Here is a 26,330-nt window from a genome sequence, read left to right as displayed (position 1 = left end):
AAATTGTTAAATAAACATGAGACAGGAATGGAGGGGGCTGCCATAGATGAGAATAGAAAGTATTTTGTTGCTGATAGTTCTAAATCTCCTTTGAAGGTTTATTTTGTGAAGGCCAAAGCTTTCAAGATCCTGAATTCAATTCCTTTGGGCTCCTGGCCTCTGTAAACACTTTCATGAACTAGCAGTGGGGAGAGAGGAGCTCTGGCCCAGGAGAACAAAGCCTTCATGTTCAAGACACGATTTCTCGGAGTAAGATGTGGTTTTGGCTGTTCTGTTGAAACCACTTACACCTGGTTTACTTCAGCAGTGCTGGGCAGGATATGGTAAAAGACCTGGAGTGTTGGGACCAAACACACCAGATGTTCCTGCACTCACATTCCCTGTCACAGCAGCCCTGTCCCCTCCTCGTTCCCTTGACCACAACTCAACAATCTAAGCAAAACATTATTTTTGAAGCACACCTAGTTTTTTCTTCCAGCTCTGACTCATTACCTTTTTGGCCAAGTCCAAGTTAGCTTTAACTCTCCTGAGCAGCCAGGCTCCCATCAGCATTTGCTGCATTTGATAACTCCTGGTCCTAGGGGGTATTTTCACACTCAGACCAAGAGTTGTCCTCTGACTGAGGCCAGGGCTGAGCTTTGGCCTCCCCATTTCCCAGGAGTGATGTGTGGGTGTGACAATCCTCTTGAAGGGTCGTCACAAGCAGGACCTTGCTTGTGTTCTCCCATGAGGACACGTGGTCATGGGTAAAGGCAGTGATGAGCAGGGGAGGAAGGCCTTGCATGACTGAATAAAACCTCATCAGATCAAGTAGGAAGAAAAGCTGACATTCCCAGTGGATCTATCCAAGGTTGCATGCTAGTATCTCCTGAGACAGAACTGTAGGAATATAAGGCTTACAAATCCTCAAGTTGCTCAATAAATCTCTTTCAGGCAATCTCCCTTCAGTAGGTACAAACCATTCTCTTTTTGAAGACATAAGAAGAAGACCTCCAAATCTGACCTGAGTTTTCTTCTAGATCGAGAAAAATGGTAAGCAAAAAAAAACAGATTAAAAAAATCCTTTAAGAGATCCCACATGCCTGTCAGAGCCAGCACAGCAGCAGCACCTTCACAGGCCTCTTCCCAGCTCTCCCCCAGAGCAGCAGAGAAGCTCCTTCCCCTCCCAAGGTGATGTAACCCAAAACATTACAGCTACAGAGTCAGCAACAGCTCACTGAGGAGTGAACGTGGCTGATGTGATTGAAGATGTGACCTGCAGGACAACGATGTTCCTCCTGCAAGAAGGAGCAGGATGGATGTGCAGACCTGCCCATGGAGCTCCAGTCCCCAAACAGCAGTGACAGCAGCTGACACTGAACATAACTGGGCTTGTCCACCTAGGAAGGTTTCTACCTCAGTAGGACACGAGTGGATTGTCACTGCACCTATAGACTTCAAGGTTTATTCTGGCCTCTTTAATTTTTGTTTTATCTTTTTCCCTGGCACCAACCTCTACCTCATCTTAAATTCTGCTCAGCGGAGGTTAACTGCAACTTGCTGAAGTTATATTTAAATGGAGAAAGAAACTGTTCCAAAATAGTGCCAATATTTCCTGCTCTTCACTTTTTCTGACTCGTCTCCCTCTTCAGTGCCCGCTGTGCCCCCCAGGTCAGGAGTGTGCAATGCCTGTGATTTCCCTGTGGGGCTGTAGATGCTACACTAGGACAAGAAATACCTGACAGTGTTTAAATGCTGACATCTGGAGTTCACTTGTTGAGAATTTTATAAGGGGAAAAAAAAAAAGCTCACTTTATATGTAATTTTACATGTCACAGCTTTGTTTTTCCCTCCCAAAAATCATCCCTTTCCCTCAATTAGTCAGCCTTCTGTTGTGTGCAATGACTGTCATCTTGCGAGCGTTGTAATTGCCTTTTGCAAGATCAAAACCAGGTATAGTACTAAAAAAAAACCCAAAAAACAACCACCTAATGGGACAAATGCTGCATATATAGCACACAGAGCTTTGTTTAACTTCAGAGGTGGGAGTGGACTGGCTTGAAAGGAACAGACTGTGCTCCTTAGCAAACTGTTATTGTGGAGAAATATTTAGGCCCTGCTTGGTGATTTAAATAGTAAAAACCTTACATCTATGCAGTTTTATCACAAGTGATTTCAAAGGCCTTCGCAACACAAGCAGAAACTCTTCTGCTCAGTCCTGAACTGCAGCCAGCCCCGGGGTGAAGCAGCACAGCTATTTAAAAGTGATTTACAACATGAGGTTAAGAGGAGCATTCAATGCAAATGAACTCACTGGATGATTTCTGATGGCTAACATGCCATTAGCCTTCCTTATATCAAGCCAACATCTCAGGCTTTTGTGAAAACCACCATGATTTTCTTAATAAAAGAAAAATATAAAAGCTCAAAGGGCTTATCCAGGTGGAGCTGGGAGGGAGGAATTGAATCCTGTTCATGAGGTGCCCTCCAGATGAAATTTCACTTACAAAAGAAAGCAGGTTTAAAAAAAAACAACCTGTCTGGGTGGATCCTGGCAGAAGTGCCTAGACAGGGGACTTTCCCTGCTACCCTGCACTAACTTGTCCCATTAATCCTTCTAATTTCATGTATTCATTTTTACACAGCTTAGCTTGTTCACTGCATGCCAGTACAAATCATGTTTTGCTCCCTCTTCTCTCCTCATGCTCCTGTCTCTGACAGGACCTGGCTGCTGCTGCAGTAACTCATGTGCTCTGGCAGCTGGGCCACTGGGATGCAAATCTCTTTTTGTCCCCTTGGGGTGCCATCGATACTTTATTAAGAGTTTGCATCCCTCTTTATCCAGTGAAGTGATGGACTAACTGCATTTTCCTTCCTCTCTAGTGGTCTCAGAGGACAATAAATAAATAGATATTCTCTAAAAATGTCTAGTAAATAATGGCTGAAGGAGAATTGACTCATAATTTATCTGGGTTTTCTTAAAAATGAAATTTGTTTTAAAAAATGTGTGTTTCAAGTATCACTTCCCCCTCTCTTTTTCCTGAAGACATATCATAAAATAAGTTAGTGATACATAACTGAGATTTGTTTGCACTGAGTATCCAAAACTCTGTCTCAAAAGCCAGTCCATCCACCCATTGGATTTTGCAAATACAAGCTCTAAACCATATTTATGTCAGGACCTGGATGTGATAAATCCTCCCTTCTGTGAGGGATGTTTGGCCAGTTAATTTGAGGGCCAAGTTCTAACACACAAATATCTGAAGATCCGCCAAAGCTTCAAAGGCAATTGTTTAAGTTCCCCCAAACCCGTGCTGGCTCCCTTAGGCTGCCAATGCTCAGTTTGGGCTTAATCTGAAGCAAAGGGCAGGGAAGTCCTCAGTGAAGTGCCAGGAGAAGCCCCTTCCCAGCTCCTGCAGTCGGCAGGTTTACTCCCTGAGTGCTCTGCAGTCTGACCAACGCAGAGGAGCCTGGGGCCCGTGGCTGGGACCTCCAGCTGCTCCTGGCAGTGCCTTCAGCTGCAGCCACACACAGCACTCATGGGATGGGGCTTTGGGCCACTCAGAACTTCTCCACCAGCTCCCTTTATTCTCATGGATGGTCCTGTTTCCCAGACTTGGCTGTAATTGCTCTCCATCCCCCAGCTTCCCTGAACATATTTCTGGGTCCATATTCCTGGGTCCATATTCATCAAGAAGCTGCTATTTCTGTAAAAAAAGTCACTGTCTTCCCAAAAAAAGATCACCCTGTTTGTCATTCTCACCTTTCTTCACTCCCCCTCCCTCCTTCAAGACAGGAAGAGTTATGAATAAGAAAGGTTTGTTTAGTAAGTTAAACTCCAAGATTACTTTAAACAGAAGGTTATGAATAAACAGAAGACAAAGCACAAGCCTTCAGCACTGCAGTTGGATCATCCTCTAATTGCCTTGTCTTTGTCTAGAATTCAGCAGGTCTTGCCTTTCACTGCAGAGTGCAGGAGGCAACAGTCGGGAGATAAATGCAAATCCTCGACCTGCACCCCGTGTTTCTGATTCCCTGCTGCATGCCCAGGGGGTGAGGGCTGGCCCATTTCCTCACACCATAGTTTAAGCAAATGTTTCCTTCCCATTTCAGTCTTCCAACTTTGTAGCACCTGCTGTCAGCACCCAACCCCACAGACACCCTGAGCTCCCACACAACCTCCCAGACACCCTGAGCTCCCACGCCACATTTCACAGCCCAGTCAGACCCATTTCATGTCCTCCTGAATGTCCCAAGGGCACTGCCCACAGCCCTGAGCTCCCACTGCCCACAGCCCTGAGCTCCCACTGCCCAGGGCTCCAGTCTGGGCCCCACCAGGGACTCCTGTCCCAGCTTTCCCAGCTGCTCAGGAGCAGAGTTGCCAGTAGGTCAGAGCTCCTTCCATCCCCACAGGCCACACGTGCTGCCTCTCCAGCACCTTCCCCCTGGGCTGGTTTCTGGCACTTCTCAGTCTCAGGAACTTTGTTCCTTTTACAGTGGAGCCTGGAGCACGAATATTTGCTTTTCCACTTCCTCCAGAACCCCTTTTTGAGATTCAACTGCACTCCCCTACATTATCTCTTTTATTTGTACATGAGAACACATCAGACACAACACCTCAAGACTCTTGATTAGCCTCTTCCTAATTACCCTTACCACAGCACCAGTAAAGTAGGAACAACACTGGATGTAAATACACTACAGAGGGTTCAACTTCTGCCCTAGTAGTTCTTATCACTTTCTCCGGGCTGTATTTCCTTTGAAGACTAAAATGTTCTCTTCTCAGTCTCACTTCTGATACTCTTACTGAAAATAGAGGAATCTAACTTTTCTTTTAATTAACAGTAGTTTCCTCAATCACCTTCCCATCTCCATAATAAGATGCAGAGCTTCAGTTCTGGACAGGTTTAAATGCAACCTCCCAAGGATCCCAAAAAGCCACAGTTCTTTTGAAAAAATCAGGAGAACCTGAGACATTAAAGAACACGTTTAACAACTGTTAGATGACTGAGCTAATCCTGCCTTGAATCACAGAGAACTAGATAACATCTTAAGGTCTCTTCCACCTCATCCTATTATAAGTTTTATTTTATACAATTAAGGATGATCAGAGAACATATTTTCCATTGGCATTTCCCAGCTTTTAAGCATTTGCAATCTCAAGAATGTTCTTTTAAGGGAAGATTCGTGCACATATGGGCACACTTTATGCAAAAAAGAGAAGATAAAGTTGTTTGAACACTGTCCTACAATCATTCCATCTGTGACAGGAGGGTTTGTCCTGGATGCTGGCAGGCACTCCTTGGAACAAAAGGAGAATCCCTCAGTCTTTTGACGCTGAGTAACCCCCCGGGCCAGCACCCCCTGTCCCACAGCCCTGCCCCTCGGCAGCGAGGCAGTTAACAGAGCATTGTTGTTCCTGTGAAAATGCAAAGCAGCTGCTTAGTTCTGCTCTTGGCAGAAGACAGCAGCCCCTCTGCAGCCCCTCTGCTGCTGCCCTGGGATGGTTGCAGAGCTCACCAGCTGCTGCCTTCCAGTGCCAGGTACCCCGGCAGGACAGGAGAGCAGGGGCAGCTCCGTGGCTGTAGAGAAAGGAGTGACAATAACACACTGCTGAACCAGAGAGGACAACATTTATACAGCACCAACACAAACTGCTAGCAATAAACTCCCCTTCCTTCTTGTTTTTATTTCTCTCTGTCCTAATTAGATAATTAGAAGGATAATTAGAATTATCCTTCTAATCACTGGTGGCTGCCCTCTCTGCTCCAGTGTCCCTAAACCCTGATATCCATATTTCACATCCCTTGACACCAAATGTCCAGGCCCCAGCAATAGTAACTCACTGATCTCCTCATTCTTCCTATTTCTGGACTTCCAGGAGCAGTTTTCTTGTGTTTGATCTCTTGGATCTCCAGCTCCTAGCAACATTTTTCAATAGTGCAAGTCCTCAGTGGCCACCACATGGATTTCCAAGCTTTTTTTTTTTAATGCAAATTAAAAGTCTTTAAAACAGAGGAAATTCAGCCAAATGTAAAACCAACATTAAATGGCATTCAAGCAAATGGTACTTGAAAGAGAAGGGAAAAAGATTTTCTTACATTCAAGGCTTCTTGAAATTTCTGAATCACTTCTCTCAACAGATTTTTGTTTTAAAAGGAATTATCTCAAATATTTTCCTTTTGCCATAATAACTGTAAATTATACATTCCATAATGATATCAGGTTAATAGAGATATATAAAGATAGAGAACATTGCTATTTCAGAATTGGACTATTTCCTATCTAAAGAAAATACTATTCCAATTCCAAATTAGAAAGTCACCTTCAAACGAGAAACACAGATTTCTTTATGAGAATGTTGAAAACTCCTGGTTCAATAATTTCTTCCAGAATTCCTTCAAATCTGAGTAGTCATCAAAGCCAGCCTTTCCCAGAGAATTGGGTACATTTCACTGAAGCAGCAATCCTGTAATAAACCAAAGTCCTTGAGCAACAGCAAAATTCTTGATTAAAATAAAAACTAAAATCCCTTTTCTTTCCTGTGTAGCTCCAGAGCTGAGCTCAGTGAACACAAAGTGTGTTGCACGGTTGCCTACTCAGGTCAATTTGTTATATCCTATAATGCCCAGAGCCTGGCAATCTGACTGACCTTCCAGCCACGTTATTCCAGAGTTTGTGCCTCTTTGACACTAGAAACCTTCCCCTTTATTCCAAAAGGTTTGTTTCAAAGAATTGGCATTTTCCAACCAAAAGACTTTTAATGACAAAATTCCTGAACAGCTCTAATTATACCCTATGGCTCAGTCTGAGGGATAATATTGTTACTCTCAGTAAAATAACCACCAGCATCCCATTCTGTGTCCCTAATCCTCAGGAACTTTGAGGGGGGAGCACTGGTGAGAAGCACAGAGATTTAGGGGGCTGTTAGGTGAGCCTGTGCTGCTGCTTGGACTACCCTGGGTAAATGAAACAGCTGCTGTGGGATCAAAGCTGGGTGGAAAATGTTACAAAAGCAACTGTTTTCCATGTGCTACACAGTGAGAGAACAGACAAAGATGTGCCCACCTCACCTGTGCAGCCCCAGCTGAAGGGGGGAACATCTGAAGGCAGCAGCACCTGGGGCTGCCCAAGTGCCCCCCAGGGCCACGTGAGGGGCTGTGCCTGGGCTGGGCTTTCCTGGCACCTCATCCAGCCCTCCCACCAGTCCTGGAAGCAACTGGAGTTAACTTTCTAATGAGGATAATTATTATTATTATTATTACATGCACGTCTCCATATATAAAACCCCCCAATCCCTGGGAGGTTTCCCCAGACTGTCCCCGAAAGCAAACATTGCCCTGGGTGGGCTATGATTGGGAACATGTGGACCCACAGCCCTGGGGCTCATTACCAGGGGAGCAGAGCCCGGGGCAGAGCTTCCTTTAATTCCTTGGGTTTGGAGACTCAGCCATGGAATTACCTGGAGAGGCTGGAGCGTCCCTGGGGTGCAATCAGTCCTGCAGCGTGGGCTGGGCAGGCAGGGGAATATAATATATCCACAATATAATATACCCACAATATAATATACCCACAATATAATATATCCACGCTGGCAGCCTTGGGGAGCCACCCAACTGGGGAGAGAGGAATCCCTCTTAATTAATGGCACAATGGACGACACGTTAGCAACACAAACCCTTTAATAAACCCCAGTGCCTCCTTTTCCAGCTCACAGCAGATGAAAGCACACCGGGATACCTGCAGGAAAGGGGGTTCAGAACTGCTGGCAGAGCAGCTTGTGGTGAGGAGCTTTAATAGCTGCACATGGAGCTTCTGATTCCGGAGTCGATTGGAGACAAAGCTGCCTTGAAGCAAAGGAAGCAAGTTTCACTTTCAACCTTGCCCAAGGCTGCTACCCAGAGATGAAGATACCAGTGAAGAAGACTGAAATCTTAATTTAATTAACTATAATTCCCAATGGGATGAGCTTGGGAGGTTTGGTTCAGAGCGTGTTTATCTGAATCTGAGTTAAAAGTATTGGCTTTCCAAGTCACAGCTCTAGTTTTTGTTTGGCACAGGACTGAGACACAGACTGGATGTAAAGCTCAGATTCACTCAGATTTGCCCAAAGTATAAGGGTACATAGATTTGACTCATGTCAAAAATACATGTTTACATTTACAATGAATTCAGCCTTCTCCCACACTAAAAGCTATTTATTTAAACCTCTCATTTTGGTCATGTCTTTTCCATCTTATATTTCTTAGACTGCCGGGTCAAAGAGTGAGTAAATAGGTCAAATGCTTCATAAAAAATGGAATACAGAGGCAATGTGGCCAGAACTTGGACTCCAGAGCTCTAAATTAAGCATATTAGCAAAGACTGGTATGAATTACTATTTATTCTTATGCTCTTTGATGGTCTTTGCCTCCTTGAAGACCAATTTTTGGTTTAGACCAAGAAAGGACAGGAAAAGGAAATGTCCCAGCTCTTGGCAGCTGCGGAGATCCCTGAGCTGAGTTCCTGGAAGCACAAAAACCTCAGAGAGATGGGGACAATGAAAACAAAATATGAATAAAGAAATAAAATCCTCATCAGGGCCCACCGAACGCAGCAGAAAAACCAGGCATGACCCTCATGGCTTTCAGGACAATTCCTCGACTCAGAGAAGGGACACAAAGCCCAGGCTGCAGATGTGACAGCACATTTCAAACTCAACTAATCACAAAAACAACAGAAAAACATTCAGGACTCTTCTGTAATTAATTTAAGCATCTTGGGTCATTACACTGTCACAGGGTGACAGATGTGTCTGACCTGAGAGCAAGGCCAGGCTGTTGTGTGACACTGTGACTGTCCAACTCCACATCCTTGAGATCTGTGCAGGGAAACCCGTGAGGAAAGACTGCAGAGAGCAGCCACTGAGCACTGGCCTCACCTCTGTGTCACACACCACCACCACCCTGCCTTTCCTCCATGGCTCCCTGGAAAGCTGAGAGAGCACAAAACTCTCCAGTGAGCAAAAAAATTGCATTCCCAAAAAAGAAAGGAAAGAAGGGTCTTGCTTCAAACCTGCTGCTTCATTCTTGGATAAAAGTTTTTCATTTTTCCTTTTTTTTTTTTTTTTTTTTTTGGAGAGCAATAATTTAGTGTGGCAAATAAAAGCCCAGCTAATTTTTAAATCAGTATGTAGCCAACTCAGCCACCCAGTAGCTCTGTCCTTGGGCAATATTATTGAAGCACACACAATCTATACTAAAGTGATCAGCTTCCCTCAGGCCTGCCAAGGGGATGCGTTAGGAGAGCCCAAAATATGACAGAAGGAAATTTATGTGCAACTTTTACACATAATATCTCATTATGACTCTCCCCAATCTTTCAATTTTAAAAATAAACGGCCTTTGTAATGATTTTACCAGGAGCATGTTGGAAGGGAGATTGAAAAAGAAAAAGGAAAGTGGCTTTGGCTACAGTTAATTCTTTTGCTCTTCTCTTTCTCTCGGGTTTTTCTTTAATTTTCCTGAAGATGTTTCCACTCAATTTAGGAAGAAATGGAATTTCCCCCTCCCTGCCACCGCTCTGTCTTTGTTATGCCCATGTTTTCAAAGATGGAATGGCTGACATAATGAAGCCTATGTCAATAGCAAAGTCATTTTGACCAGTTGGTAAATAATGAAAGTTTCCACTTAATGTGCAAGCCAAGTTACCCAGGGGACCCTCCCAGACCACCCCTCACACACTGCACAGAGCTGAGAGCTCTGCCTGGGGAAACCAGAGCTCAGCTGGGGCTGGAGGCAGAGGCTGCTCTGCCACGGAGCACATCATGCACTTCTGGACACTGAAGAACTGACTGCACAATCCTGTCAGCTGGTGCTTGCAGGATCAGGCCCAAAGTGGAATTAAAAAAGGGTGGAGTAAATAACTGTGCACAAACAAGACGGGGAAAGCCCCAGTGATGATTTATCTGCAGTACAGAGGTGCCAGAGCTGAGCTCCAGGACTTGGGTTGATAAAGAAAGGGTAACACTGTGCCTTCCTCCTCCACTGAGATGCCAATTGTTGCATGATTTTCTACTGTTTCATTGTGGGCACCAGCAGGAATGACTCCGTGTGCTATTCCCACTGCCCAGACCACAGCCTGGGAACCCACGGGAGGTACCTGAGGTGAGAATCACTGGGAGCATTTTCGGGAACAACCTCCTCCTGGGGGGGAAGGAAAACAAACAAAGCCAAACTCCCACAGTCGTGCTGCAGCAGAGTGGGATGTTCTCAGGGTGGGAAGCAGAGTGGCTGCCAATGTACACTGAGTGTGGGGAGAGCGTTCCCAGGGCGGGCTCAGGGGCAGCCACCACTGCCAGGCAGAGAGGACTGGAGCAAATGGGAAAATATTCCAATCTGAAAAAAAAAAAAAAAAAGTTTTTTTGTTACACAGCACTACACCATGTTTCCTTTGCATCCCAAATTCCCCAATATCTTCTCAGGAGACAACAGCTCTTATGCCTGTTCCTCTCTGGTTCACCTCTTCCCCCCTCTGAAGCCCAGGACAGGGTCCTGCTGTTAACCATGGTTGCTTCATTCATCCACACATTGCTGCTGGCTATTCCATGTGACTGCATCCTGCTTGGGTTTCATTTGTGATGTGCTTAGGAAACCAGCAGTAAAGTTATTGGTACCAAAAATCTGTAAATACCTTCCAAAGGACTCCTCGTTCTCCTCATCCAGTTGACACTTCCCCAGTGCCTCCATCAATACCTGCTCTCCTGGAGCCAGTGGGTGATCCCAGCCCTGGGCTTTCAGCTACAGCTTTTCTCTCAGGGATGAGCTTCGAATTATTTGAGTAATTCTGGAGAAACCGTAAAAATATTAAAGCTGGATCATGAAGTAAATAAGAAAAATGTGTATATATTTAGTAAATGGCCATGACAAAAATAAGGTCAAAATAAGGTCCACAGAGAGTGGAATAAAAAAGTATACGTTTTTGCAAGAAGATTGTGTATTTTCATTGTACTTCTGATGTATTAGTTCTACATTGGAAGAGATAACTTGGTTTAGGCAGGACACATTGTTAATTTTCCTCAAGACAAAAAAAGACCAAGTTCAAAGGGCTAAACCTCAGTAGTTTATTCCAGAACAAAATAACTGGAGGTGACAACTGAACCAGGATCTCCCCAGGGTGATTTTACAGACTAATGCAGCTCTTTTACCCATCCCACCAAGGCCTAGGAACAACTGTATTTAACAGAAGGAGTCTTTCTACAGAGGGATGAAACTGAACATACTGAGCTTAGAAACATTATATAAATAGATATATAAAGGTGAGGAACCAGTGAATGTTGGTCAACAGGGATTGTTTGTTGTAGTAGCTTCACTGTAATATTTGTTTTGGGAGGGAATGGCTGCATCAACATTGTTACCGTTGGTATAGGGACATAAAATACCATCAGATGAACAGAATTTAGGAGAGAGTGGCAAAAAATCATCAGCCTGGGGATTGCTGTGGGCATAATGCCATCAGTGAAATCTTGAGACCTCAGTTTTCTCCACTGTAAAACAGCTACAGCCCATTAGGTTAATGAGAATTCATTTTTTTTAGAAGGCTTCAATTTGTGTGGAAATACAAAGCACTGGAAACATCCCAAAGCCATTTTTCCACTTGCAGTGTGAGGAGTTTTTTGTATTGACTTGTTATAATTGCATCCACCACTATAGAAGTTGGGCTTATCTCTGACACATTTTCTATGTGGGATATGAGCACATATTCATTTACAAACACATTGATCTCCAAAAGAAAAGACTCACCAGAAAGAACATTAAAAAAGATTGAAGAAAGAACATTTAAGAACATTAAAAAGGGCAAGAGGCTGGGACTGAGGACAGAGGAAGACAGGAGAGCAGAGTACACTGTGGTGGAGCTATTTCAGCCTCATCTGCTCTTTTGGAGACCTCTCATCCCAGGCCAGTGTCACACTTCTGCTCCTGGCAGGCTGACCACAGAGGGGACCTGGTCTGGCACTTGGTCACAGTCACCTAAGGCAGCCAAGAAGTTCAGTGACTGCTTGTGGTTTCAAATCCCAGAACCCGTGAAGCACAAATACAGGTTTCAAATGCAAGGCTGTGACCTCTCCACTCACCCATAAAACATGCCCAAAGTCATAATAAACAAAACATTACAATTCAGGGTGGCAAGGCATAAACCAGTCATATGTATTTTCTTTCTGGCCACTTAAGCAAATCTTAGCCTTTACCAAAAACTACCTCAGTGAACTAAGTTAGCAAAACAATCCTGATTACAACATAGGTTAAAAAAAAAAGTCAAATAAACTTAACCTAGAGTTTCTCATGGGATGTTTTATGTTCTTGTTGTTGCAGAGCAGAATATGGGCCAGGATAAACATGGAAGGGACACAAGTGTGATAATATAATGACACCTTTTTATTAGCTGAAAGAAGGAAAAAGAATAACAGAACTTTAGATACATCAAAGGTCTTTTTTCTTCACTTTCAGGATGCAGAAAGGAAAAACCACAGCTTGTATATTCCTGACAATGCTCATCTTGTCAGGAGCATGAACTCACGTTGTTGGTTTTTCGTGTCTCTGGACAGACAGCGTGGGAGGGGCAGGGGGAGAAAAAGAGTGGCTTTGTAGGAATGCAGGGACCTGGCAGCTGGTTCTACAAGGATACGAATTTCCAGGTCACACTTAACAGCACGAATAATGAACTGCAGAGGGTTCTGGCTCCTTCCAGTGCCACTGGGGTGACCCTGGTCAGCTGCTGTCCCGGCGCAGCTCCAGCGAGCGCAGCCAGGGAAGGAGCACGGGCGGATTTTTAGGAAATACTGACTTTTGCTGGAAATTAAGATGGGCACTTCTGTGTGTCTGAGGCTCATCACAGAGGGGACAAGATTTAGAGCTGCTGGATAAAACAAAAATCCCATGCAAAACAACCAAGAGGAGATAAAGCCAGGGTGAAAGGGCTGTGCTGGCACTCTGCTGTCTGCTGCCTGTTATCAGACACAGCAGAGTTGGTGCAGTGGGTTAATGATTTCTTTTCCATCCTCTTACATCTTTTTCAGCCCCTGCCATCATTTATTATAGCATCCTTACTTTGTTACTCAGATTGACAGAAGGGGAATAAACTTTACCCTGCAGGTGTTTTCAGGAGAAAATATCTTTTCCCCAGGAACTGGATACTAGATTTGGTGAGTAATAGCTATTTTTTCCCAGCAGTTCATGACACTGGAGTAGCAGACACTTTTTGCCTGGGTATTTCAGATATGTTCACCTATGCTAAAAAATATATTGTAAATACACATTTTTAAATGTAGGATGTATTGCAGAGCAGTAGGTTAGAAAGAGTATTAAAAGACCTGTCCCTTACATCGATTTTAAAGCATTACATTTTGTCATCCTTGGTGCAGACAGACCAAGAAGCTTAATATGTATTTATCACACGAGAACCAGATTAAGTCCATTTTACCCTTTCAAAGTAGATCTCAAACTTCCTTAGCAATGATGGCATTTTTTTCAATTGACTAAAATAAAAAAGGGATTAATAGGATTTAGGGTGACTGGAAAGAAGGAGCCATCTCTAAAGGAGATTTCAGAACACAGGCAAGGGAGATGGAGAGGCCTTTCCCAACACTTTGCTTTCTTGTTAATACTCCACCTTCATTTAGTGCAAAACTGATGCCAAATCACTTCTTTCTCTCAATGTTAGTACACATATATAAAATATGTGTATAAAATGTGCATAAAATATGTATATAGGAATTACATAGATATAGATACAAAAAGGGAAAGCATGCCAAGCCTAATGCATACAGGTATTTAGGAGGCAGCCAGCAAAGGGTTGAAGGAACAGGGGAGAAATCATCAACTAATCAGGCCTTTCAGAAGCCAAGGACAGTTCAGCAAGTGTTGGAGAGAGGGACAGGGAGGGAGAGCGACACCTCACAGTGGCTGCAGTGGCTGATGGAGGAGCTACAAGCCTTGCAGACACATGGTTGGGGCTGCAGCACTGGTTTTTGCCCCCTGTCTCTGTTAAGCAGCATTGGATGGAACAAGGTGTTGTGTTTCTATTTTTTGTTCCAACAGCATCACTCTGAAACTCAGAGGCTCCCCAGGAAAAGGAGAACAAAGACCTGTATTTATGCCAGGAGCAGCTTCTCTGCTTTCTACTGAAGAAGGAACCTCTGGACAAAGGGCTGGGAGTGTCCCCACGTGCCATGGGAGCTGTGCAGGCTGGACCAAACTCACCCACCCCTCCGAGATCCAGCGCTCCAGGGAAAACCTGGATGAGTGTTAAAAATGGCTGGAGAGAACATGTGACATCTCCATGGATTGCCTGGAAGCCTGGACCAGAGCACAGGAGGAGTTCACCCTGTTTCCAAGGAGCACAGGGAGGATAATTGTGCTGATGCTGGGCGTGCCCAGCTGGTTCAGATCCATCAGCCACTGCCAGGCCGAGTGCCCAGGGATGGGGATGGTGATGCTGCCAGTGTGTCTCTGCCTGCAGGGGCTGGGGAGGGACAGGGAGTGTGGGGCAGCAGCTGAGTCCTCACTTGTCTCACCAGCTCTGTAAAAACAACGAGGAGAGGCAACCAAATGGCAAAAAAAGCCTGCCTTATAGCCCTTAAAACTGCTTTTCTGCATTTCTTCTGGTCTCCTTCCAACCATTGAGTAAGCTATTGTTTGCTGCAGTAGTAAGCTAAATAAAAATTAAATCTTTTTAGGGATTATACAGCTTTTATTTAACAATTACTCTGCCACTAATGCTAACATGATTTAGATGTTCTCTGTTGTGGAAGGTTCAACACTGGCACATGGACACAGCGAGAATGCCCAGCTGCAAAGTCCCTCTGATATCCAATTAACATATGGGCAGTTCCATGGAACATAGTCCATAGACTTTTTTATATTTCTTTGGAGGATGAATGTTTTTGGAGACAAGGCCTACGGAGTAGGTCAAGCAACATGATGTACAACATCAGCTTTATCTAAGTGCAGTGGACCTTTATCCAGCCCTAAGTTAAAATAGTACTCTTTGCAATAAACATAATTTAAAAAAAAAGGAAACCCATTTTGTTGTCCATTTTGGGAGGGGGTGGGGGGATGCCTTCCACCATCAGAGACCCCAAATATGTAGCTGTAGCTCACCTGTCCACGTGGTGCTGCTTACACACCAGCTGACACTGGCCTTGCTACGAGAGTGCAAAAGCAGGTGAAACCCAGGAGTGATCTATAGCACTATTTATTGTGGCAGCTTTGGGTCATTCCACAGGTCACATATTTGCTTTATTGGATTAGCAGTGAGCATATGTATGCATCACACACACAGAGCAAATTCCTGTCTCTTTTGGTCTGGATTTTTGGCAAGGCAGCAAGAAAACCCCATTTCTCTTTTACCATGGCAGGACAGAAAGCTTTGCCCCAGCACCTGCCAGCCTCATCCCAAATCCCTGCCCAGCCCTCCTTCAGCCATGCACAGGTGTCCCCTCGTGTCCCACTGTGGTCCCATGAACCTGAGCCACTTCTTCAGCCTCCCCCTCAAGCCACTTGTGCCATGCAGGCTGGGCAACCAGGCACAATCCTGGTTTGATGGAAATCAAAGACAAATCTCCCATTTCTGGCAAGATTAGCTGCCCTAAATCTCCATCACCAGTGCAGCTCTTTAGGAGCACAGTAATTCTCCACCAAATTGAATCTTCCCTGACAATTGGCAGCACATCAGAGACAATTCACAGACATATTTTTTCCCCTTTCCTAACAGGAAATAGGGTTTGTGTTACATTTACAGTGACCTGGAGCTCCGGGGGCAGACTAATATCTTACCTAAACAAACAGACAGTATTTCTTCCCTGATACAGGCAGATGGTGTGGGAAGGAAAGCCAACTTGGTTGTGGCCTTCCCAGCTCCCAGCAGCAGAGTGGGAGGTGTCAACAACACACAAACCTGCGAACACCAACTCAAGGATCCTCAACACAGCCCGGGAGGACAGTTCAGAAGGGTTGGAGCTGTGGGTCATTGTTTGCACTTGGTCCTTGTTTCTGTTTGAATGAAATTACCATTGTCTCACCTCCTGTGTACCTCAGCAGTCTGAGCTGGGGGTTTCCTCACTGCTCAACCCATGGCAAGGCAGAGAGGACCCAAACGGCCCCTTCTGCCAAACCTCTCCACCTCCCTGGAGTCTGCAGCATTTTCCCAAAAGCCTCCCACTTGCCCTTGTGGGGACAGGGAGATAATGCTGGGCTTTATTTGTGGTGGATTTAAAAAAGCAAACTCCACACTGTGTGAGCCGACTGAGGGACAGGAACTTGCACCAGATGTCACAACTGTTCAGTGTCCGACTGACGGGAGCGCCTTCAGAAATGAGAAACGCCTACATGTGCTTGCAAGACAAACAGTATTCAGATACTATTTTTCTTGGATTTCCCTCCCCTGATGCACTGCTGTCTGCTGTGCCCTGAAGTGATAGCCTGTTCATCCCTTGTAAAAATCAGAGAAACAAACCCAAACCGATGGGGAAATCTGGCGATTGCAAAACTCCACCCCACACGTGCACCACACTAACCACGCACATGAAAAGCAGAACTGAAAAGAAGCTTCACACCCGTTAATTCCGAATGCCAAAGGCACCAGAAAATGCTGTTTCAATGCTCTCCTATCCCAGTAACAGGACTGACCTCTCTGCTGCCCCAAATCCACTCAGCTCAGCAGCCACTGCTGTCCTGGTATAAACAGGCTTTGCATCACATCCTCAGCTTCCCCCACTGTGCACAGGATCAGGCCTCCTGAAGATCCCATGCCTTCAGGATACCCAAAGAGAGCACAGTTTAGAGCTGAAGGCAATGTCTCCCAGTCTCAGATATTTTTGGTTTCTAAAACACTGTGAAGAAACAAAACCCCTGCAGCTCCTCCCCTGCATGTCTGTGCCCTCGTGGCAATGAGGGAGGCACAGAAAGGTGGAGGAACTCCCCAGTAACTCAAGGTGAGCACCAGTGCAAGGGAGTCCCTCTGTGCAACACCTTCCTGAGCCCTGACCCATCCCACAGGATTCCTGGCTGCATCCAACACAGGAAAAAATACACTTCAGGCTGCTGAGAGCCAGACAAAGTCTGCCTGCATAGAGGAAAGCAGAACAGTGGCAGGAGGAGTGAAATCCAGAGTGGGATAAATGTCTGCAGCAGCAAATATTCTCTGGGGGAGCAGCACAGACACGGTGTCAGAGAGGCAGAGCTGCTGCTGCAATGACTGGCTCTAAGCTGTTGTTTTGGCTTTCCAATGCAACCACAAGTCTGTTCATGTTAGGCACAGACCTCTCTCTCCCTGCTTATTTCCAGGAATCAGCCATCAGCAGCTGACAATTACAAGAGCAGTGTGAGAGCTGTGGCTGCCCAGTCTCCGCAGGTCTGAGGCTCTTGGGTCACTTTTTTCTGCAAGAGAAACAGCTGTTGACCTTTGGTTTTCTGTGTCACTCATTGCCATGGTGTTGGACAGAGGTATTTTAGGATGACCATATCTGTTTACACCCACAGTTACAACATATCCCCTACAAATCTCACTGTTAGGTGGACGAGCAGTGTGCCAGCCAGCCGTCACTCCCACTTGTGGGGATGCTCTCTAATCACCCCCTTCAGTAATTCTGCTAGGCCAGGGTTGAATTTGGGAAAGCAACTGAATTTTAACTCCCTGAATCTATTTTGGGGCCCCCAAAACCTCCTGCTGAAGCTCAGTGAAACCCTATGCCAGCCTCAAACGAGTGAGAATTTTCTGTGACTGCATCCTGTGGTTTCAGCTGGTTTTGCAATTAAGTTTGTGTCCTACTTTCGGTCTGAATTTCAGCTGATGCCATGCTCAGCTCAGATAAATCAGAACCCTAAAATGAAACTCAACTCTCTATAAGCCTCTTCTCTGAACTAACTGTTGCCCTACACCTTATTTTTTTGTTGTTATTCTTTTCCCCACCTCATTTCCAGTCAAGTCAAACTCTCCTCTAGTCACTCCTCTTCACTGCACAAGTGAAAGGAGCCTCCCAGTGTGTTTGGAGGTGGCTACCAGGCCTTTCCTTCCAAATGCACATTAATCAGTGGCTTTACTTCCAGCCCTCAGGCATTCCTGGAAATATAAACTCAAGAAACTCTGTTCTCCATGGATGGGCTCTGAATCCTGGGCTCAGCATCCCCCAAAAATGCAGCTGGTGTGCACACATGGATGATTTCTGCCTGTGCATCAGGAGCTCAGCACACATGACAGCGTTGGTGCAGGCTGAGAAGCACTTTCTTACCTTATTGATAGTCCAGAGCATGAAAAAGCAGGAAAGATAAACAAGCAGGAGTGGTTTATCCAGTGAAGAGCAGTGGTCAAGTGGCTCACAGCCTTCAAGGGCTCAAGGGCTTCCCATCTTTCCAGGAGTCTGAAGTGGAGAAGCTGAAGTTGGGGGTTCAGTCCCAGGCTGAGGCTCCAGAGGGGCCGGGCAGAGCCGCTCCTGTCGCCGCAGGACCTGCTGGGTCCTGCTTTGGGGTTTGCAGCTGAACGTGTTGCCTCCATCTGGGTAAACAAGGAGCAGAGAAACTTAACATTACAGGCAAAATACAGGAGAGGGAAGGAGGGTTGAGCAGCTTTTGGCTACACAGCAAAGAAACTTGGTGGGATTTGGGCTTCGACTCAGTCACATCCTCATTTTTCAATCCAGATGACAAAAAACAACAAATGCCCAACAATAGGGGGAAAGGGGAAAGACCTTTCAAGGATTGTCTTTCAAGGATTGTACCTTCCAGGCCAGCAGCATAACCTGTGAGAACTCAATCTGATTTTAATGTGGTGGGAAGTGTGCCTGGGACTCCAAATAATGCTGTGTTGTATGTAAAGTTACACAGAACCCAAGCTGGATGGGGCCCTGAGTAGACACAGCTGGAGAGAAAACTCTGCATGAGCCCCATGTAAATAAATAAATAAATCTAAGTCTAAAAAAAGCACCTGATTAAAGCATGTCATGTATTTAAAAACCCCTCTGCCTAAATAGGACTACAATCAGAAGTGTCACACAAACAGTTAATAAATTTTTAATAAAGACATTTTTTAAAAAATCAGATCCTCGAATCCTGTGATATCTGGGAGTACCTGAGGGTCTGCCTGGATTGCAGAGAAAGGTGCCCCACTGCAGGTCTCTCATGCTGGGCACCCCCAGTGCACATCCCTGCCACAGCAGATCCTTTCTGGCCTGTATTTCCTGCAGTGGAAATTGGGATTGAGGGAGCTCTGCTCCAGCATCTGCTCTCACCCAGGAGCTGCAAGGGCTGGGGTTTGCACATCATCTCAGGCACTGGATGTGCTGCAGGTCCTATGATGGAGTTTGGCCAACTGGAATAAAAGTAAAATATCAACTTACAATATTTTTTAAATGTATAAAGGAAATATTAAAGATGGACAAATAGCAAGTACAAGTAGTGAGGAGAAAAGAATGACTGAAAAAACCCTAGAAGCCCTTACAAGCAGTTGGCATTGGTTCAGGTTGTGTATTCATCTAGATACCAGAAATCTGCCCCCAAAACAAGAGAGCTGTGGAAAAGCTGGTGAAGTTTCCTTTTCTTAGCTGTGAGTGTGAGCCCGTATATGGTTCTAATTTTTTTTAAGCTATAAGATAATAACAGATGCACAAAGCTTTCCCTGAGACCCTCTCCCTCACACACACAGACATACACCACCCAAATCAGACCCAAACAGGATGGTGTGGGCAGAACAATGGGAAGCAGCTGGTGCTGTAAAACAAAACACACAAAAGGAAAAAGAAAAAGCACAAGCAAAGTGGTCAAGTAACTGTCTCCTTGTCTCCTGCCCTCCTCCACCTTTTTTTTTTTTTTTTTTTTGGTAACTTGATTGCAAACCAAACCTCAAAGCAGATCTTTGGGGTGGGGAGTCAGGGCAGGAGAGGAAGGAGGAGATAACCTGCAATTTCCTAAAATCAGGTCTCCTGCATTTTCACAGAGGTAATTTGGGGAGAAGAGCTGGGCAATGGAGCTCTGTGAAAGCCCAAACTACCTAAATTAAAGAAGAACATCTGGTGCCATCCATGGACTTTGACTGCACTTAAGCAAGGTTCTTTTCTATTCAGGATCAACTGCATTTATTATTCTTCTACTTTCAAATTGTCAAGCAGTGAGTCACAGAGTGACAAAAATGTGATGTGATTTATGGTACCCATCTTGTACAGGCAGTAATATAAAAGGTGTAAACAATATATTATTGCTGTCATTCCTGTTGGCATATTATTAAGAGTAATCAAGGATCCACTAGATTCCTCTGTCACATCCCAGTACAACATCTTTGTCTGCAGAAAATACATAAATTGGGAAAGTAATTGAAACAAGTGCAGGAAAGGCTCATGGGTTACGTGTTCCTGGATCTGAAGTCAACTTCAGGTCTACTTTTTTCTCTTATCTTTTTTATCATATATCCAAAAAAAAAAACCAAAAAAAAAACAGTTTCAGTGAAAAATCAAAGGCAGCTTTTGAAAAGTCAAAATGAGATGGAATGTTTCACACCAGACAAATACACGAGATTTGTCCTGCCAGCATAAGTACGTGAGGAACCAGCCATGTGCTCTACCCTTTTTATTCCTCTGAGCTGTGTAAACTACTCAAAACTGGAGGGCACATGTCACTCACACTGACATGCAAATCATTACTGCTTTGTCTGCCAGCAAATCTGTGTAAACCAGTGCTGAGGCCAGGTTCATTACACTGACATTTTTACCAACAAGTAAATTGAAAGGTTACATTGTTGACATACCAGATGTTATGCAAACTGCTTTTCAAACCATGGTTTCCATACATCTCTATAAATAAATAAATTAGACACTTACAAATGGTGTGTGAATCAATATATGGCAAATCACCCGTTTATACACACATAGCAAAAACTACTGTGTGTAAACCCCATATTTCACACAATGTCAAAACCTCCTTTTCCACCCAGTACTTTTCATTTTCCCGAAAATAGCTGTCATCTATGTAAATGTTTTCCCTCAAGACCAACTGTTCTTCATGGTAAGAACAGTGCATGGAAACCTGGGTGCCTGAATTAGCACATGGTGTCAGCAATGGGAGCTCAGAATCCAAGTGAGAGTTAGGCCAAGACACAGCTTTAAGGATTTGAGTCTATGTGTCCAAAAGAGTAGATCTGCATGTGATAAGTTCAGGCACACTCAGTTGTTTAATATGGATTTTCTCCAGTTTGGATTAAGCCTCGGGGTATTTTGACCCCCTCTTTCTGCATTTTTTCCCTCCTTGACTCATCTCTACCAACAAAAATAAGCAAAATGTTATTTGTCCAATGAGATACTTATTTGAGACTGACTCTGCCTTCCTGGAGATGCCAATCAGGAGTGAGCTTGCAAATACAGTCTCTGTGAAGTACCTGTGGCCCAGAAGGAAATCTCAAGGGTTATTAATGCAATTTTAAAATGGTGCTGCACTCCCTCAGTCTCAGGACTAAACCCAAGAGGGGCTGCACCAAGCTTGGCTTAGAAAGGCCTTCAGGTACCTCAGGCTCCATTACTGCAGGAGAGGTGCTTGGTCCCTGTTCCTCAGTGTCTCCCACTGCAATCATCATTTCTCCAGAAGTCCCCTGCAGTGCCCCTGATTTCTTGCCATGCCCAGTTTGCAAGCTATGAATGGATTCCAGTGTAAATCAGGGCAAAACAGATTCATTTCCTAAATCTCCAGTTGCAGAGAAATGAGATTTCTTGGAATGATGGTGATGCCTTCTGCCAGTTGCCTCATCCCCTAATCAAAGAAATGTCATAACAAATCAGGACCTTGCATACATTAAACACACAGAATGGTTTCAATACACTCCAAAAGGCTCCTCCAAGCTGCAAGAAACCTTGATCAATGCAGCCCCTTCTCAACCAGCTGTGACACAGGACTGTGTCTTTCCCACTTTATAATTCTTTGCTGAGTGCTCATTCTGAAATTGTTTCATAACCACATGAATTTGGAGTTTTCATTTCACCCTTGGAAGAAATGTAGAGTCTGGCACACTGACAAGTATAACAGTGTGTAAAAGCACAATTAACTTATGCTCCCACCCCATTTTTTTACATTTCTAAGGAAGCCCTGAGATTTCAGAGTGGTTGTTTTCACCTCAGAGCCAGCAGCACACGAGTCCTTCACTTCATCAGAGCCGGTCCCACAGCACAGCCTGCTCTGCCCCCAGCACAGCCTGTTCCTGCCCCAGCACCAGCCTTCCTCAACCAGGGAAATGGGAATTAAAAAGGCCAAGTGGAGTCACACACAGCACTGACAGGCACTGTAATCCCCAGGGGTTTTTTCTTTAGTACGACCAACTTTTCATTTCAAAATATGGATTTGTCTATACCTAAACAGGCAACACCTTAGAGACTGAAGATCATACAAAGTTTTGCAATATGTTTAAGTAGAATATGCTGTAGTTATCTGCTTGCCAAGTATTTTGTGATCTTGGATTCTTGACTCACCTTGATAAGGCAGCTGAAAAGAAAACGGTGTCAGACACTCCATGTCAAGAACCCAACACTGCAAACGTTTATGAACTTTGTGTCCACCTGTTTTCCAAAAACAGTTTGGGAGAGCAAAGGTAATTGTAAATGTTTGCAGAATGTGGTCCCTTCTCTCTGACCAGGACAGGCCATGTGACAGAGCAGTGGGGGAAAATGGAGGTTATTGAGACAAGAAACTTTTTAATTAGTTTGAGGCTGTTGAAGGAGCAATGCTGGGTTCCCTGTGCTGAACATGATGCTGTATCAAACCACTGCTTCCAGCTTGATTCCCTGATGACTTCATTTTACTGCCACTTGCTTCCCTGAGATCTCTGAGTGACACCATTTAGAGGATCTCCCTTGCATTTCATCTTCTTCCTGGTGAGTGTAGACCCTGAAAACTCTTTGTGGATCTTCCAATATATCTCAGCAATTATCTGTTTTCCTTTTAGTCACCCTTGTATTGATCTTTCTTTGGCAGCTACATGTAGATATCTCACTAGCAAGTGGTGCTAACACAGATCAGAGGGGCTTTCAGATTTAATCACCTTAATAATCGCCTTAATAATCTTGAGTCAAGGAAAAAAAAAAATCCCTCCAGAGTTCATCTGTCTTAAATTCTCTTAGAGTTTGTTTTAGATATCCACCAGGCTTGCCACTTCTGAGGGAAAATAGTTTCAAACCACTATCAAGAGCCTGTCACTTGAGAAGCCCCATCCCTTGGATGGTGGCTGGAGGGAGGCACAGCCAGGGCTCACATTTCCAGCAGCATCCAATAGCTCTGCACATTTGCTTTGCTTTACCACCAACACCAGACAGACACTCTGCCAGACACAATCATCTGTATCTAGCCTGGCAACTGAGAAACTATCCCAAGCACATGTTGTGAAGAGCCTGGCTGGTAAAGGAGGAGCAGCAGCTGCAGCAAGGGATAAAACTGCACCTAAAAGCAGAACAAAACACCCCCACGCTGAGCCTTTGCTCTGTTTAACAAGCCCATGCCCAGATCTGTGTAGGGCTTTAAAACTCTGTTTAAATACATAGATAAATAAATAAAAGTATTCTGCACTCCTAATGGTTGCAAGAATCACAAATTATAAGCAAAACACACCTAAACCCCCGGGACAAGCAAAGGAGACTGGGTATGTTTTATATTGGGAGGCTTTGCTCTGTGGATTCTGATTATTTTTTTTAAATTGATTGTTCATTTTTAATGGAGTTCTAATGAAACACCCTTAAGCTCTGCAGTGGCTTGCATCTATGGCTAGCAAGCCAAATACCAGTATGTTTTATTTTGCAAGTAGCATTAGAGATAAGAGAGGGTAAGATCATGCCCTGGTTTTACAGGGCTGTAAGAGGCACTTAGGGGCCATACAGTCTCCTGCTTGGTTGCCTAAAGCCTACTCTGGTCATTAAATAATGTGAAAGGCTTATAATAACAGCTGGTGACTAATCTATTCCCTTTGTACAAATGTTTTACATTTGTCACCATAACCACTGCAGAGACACAGCTCTGCTCTCCCAGACCTTCAATCTTGCCCAGATTTTTTTTTATTTACTCGAAACTGCACCACACAAGTCACCACTTGCCAAACACTATCACAACATGATGAGAGCTTACATCCTCTGGTGGGTCTGAGCAAACAGATCCCAGGAGCTTTAGGGCACCAAGGTAAGATAAAACATCTTAAGCAGGAAAAAGGAGTGGGAGAGATATTAAAGAAGCTCTTTCTTTAAATTAGTTGGAACTGTACTTTCCAACAGACGTTTCTCTCAGTCTGGAAGTGGAAAATAACCTAAAGTTTTGTGTGAAGGGACAAACTACAAAACAAACAAACAAAAAAGACCAGTAGTTCAGTGGGAGTTGAGATGCACCACAGACACAGCACAGCCAAAGCTCTCTATTGTGCAAGTCACAGCTGAGGGCTATCAGACATCAGCTTTCTGCTTTCCAGACACACAGGTCCACATTTCCCACATTTCATGGTTTCAACACATCACACATGAATTGCACATGAGAATCACATGCACCAAACATGTCTTGCTGTTGAGCCAGTGCCTTTTCCCTCTGATTAAAGAAATAATATTCCATTTTTGGACATCCCAGGACATCTGTGGGTCATCCAAGGCAAGTGGCAAATTATTCCACTGAGTCACTTCTGCAGATGAGTTTGGGACTTAGTGAAGAGGAGCCTGACAGTGAGTGTGGACCTGGACCTGACTCTGAGTTCCTGGAGAAGCATCAGCAGCCTCCTTGTTCTAAAGAAATTGTAATTGTTCACCTTCCACTCTTTGTGGTCATTTATATCTTTTATAGTGGCCTACTCCCAAGTGGAGGTCCCACCATTAACCCTTCTTCCACCCCTTTAACTGCACTTCTCCATCTGCAAGGAGGATCAACAGAAGAATATCTGTTCTGCAAGTGACTTTCATTTATTTCTTGGGGACTGGGAGGGCAGACCCCTTTTTCCATTGTATGTAAATATGTGCAGAGAGCACCTGAGCAGTACAAACCCACAGCTCTTTGGCAATTCTGCCTGAGACAAAACAATCCTGTGCAGGAATATGAGACACTGTCCTGTCACTCAGAGCACACAGAGTCCCTTTCTCCTCAGACTGTTTGCCTTTCTGGCAGCAGTGTGGGGAGTTTTACATCATAATCCCTCAGAAAACCAAAAATCCCAAACAACAGAGATGATGAAACCTTTCTTCTACTTGCACAGTTTAGGACCAAAGAATATTACAGTTCCTGCCTTGAGTGAAGCCCTGCACTGCCTCTGGTAGTGTCTTAATTTATTCAGGAAGGGAGAAGAGACAAGGTCAATGCCTACAGCTGGTCAAAGTGTTACAGCAAAGATTTCAGCAATATCTCCTTTCTGATCAAACAAAATGTTCCTCAGCTCTGTACTACTTGCTGCAAAACCTAGTGGTTTAAAATACCCTTCTCAAACTATAAAACCAGTGCAAGAACATTTAGATGTTTGGTTTTCAAGTTTTCAAAAGGAAATATCTGCATTTTTCAAACATAATTTTAAACTTTGTGGGTTTTTTTATTTAAAGCTTAAAAGAAGTTAAATTAACAATACCAACTAAATGAACAAAAATTAAAGTAAATTTCTCATTTGGCTAAGGAAGGCAGGCTGACAGCTTTTCAGTTCACACACTTTCTAAAGACAGATTGTTTTGAATACATTCAAAGTTCTTCACAAATATTTTGCTGCATGTTTTCGGAATTGTCAGAGCACGAAAAGAACCCATTATTCACAGAGCTGTGGCAGTAAGTTCCATGACTGTGAGGACTCATGTGGCCTCCAACAGCTGTATTCCATCTAATTCTCCTACTTCAGCTTTGGTTTCCTATTGGTTTGGCAGCCCTGAAGGTCCAGAATATCCTGTGGATAACATTAGGCACGAGAACACAGGTAGAATTTAGTCTGCCTGAAAAACAGCCCTGAATTCATGGACACCTTCCATCTCCTGCTGGTCTTCCAGGAATGATGCCACTCTAACCCACCTCCCTCTCCTCTCTGCCCAGGACTGTGTCCAGGGGCACAACTGGGCTCTGCAAATGGCACTGAAATCCAAACAGGTACCACAGAGGTGCCAAGGAACGAGGCAGGACTGGCACCAGGTGGAGGGAGGGAGAAGTGTGCCAAGGAAAAAGAAACCTAAAAAAACCAACTAAATTCTCAGAAAGCAAGTGATGGGATGGGATGGGAGATGCTCTGGTGCCAACAGGACAAATGACTCAAAGGGAGGTCACATGAAATATAAGTGTGTTGCCCAATGTTCTCTGCCATGTCCTCACAGAGGTGTCACCAGGAGGAAACTCTGCTAGTGTGTGGTCACCTCT

General features: G+C 44.5%; 1 long non-coding RNA gene across 1 annotated transcript in view; it reads right to left on the bottom strand.

The window, feature by feature from the left end:
- Nucleotides 1-9,058: 9,058 nt before the first annotated feature.
- The window catches only part of LOC135423408 (uncharacterized), a 98,381-nt gene continuing 81,109 nt past the window's right edge, over nt 9,059-26,330 (bottom strand). Inside the window, exons 18-20 of the long non-coding RNA XR_010434812.1 lie at nt 18,245-18,507; nt 10,651-10,803; nt 9,059-10,355 (exon numbers count right to left, since the gene is read on the bottom strand). This is a non-coding gene — a long non-coding RNA (uncharacterized LOC135423408). The remainder of the gene's footprint in view (nt 10,356-10,650; nt 10,804-18,244; nt 18,508-26,330) is intronic.

This window comes from Pseudopipra pipra, chromosome 17 (assembly GCF_036250125.1).
Source record: "Pseudopipra pipra isolate bDixPip1 chromosome 17, bDixPip1.hap1, whole genome shotgun sequence".
Lineage (NCBI taxonomy): Eukaryota > Metazoa > Chordata > Aves > Passeriformes > Pipridae > Pseudopipra > Pseudopipra pipra.
This window is presented reverse-complemented; position numbering and strand designations above follow the sequence as displayed.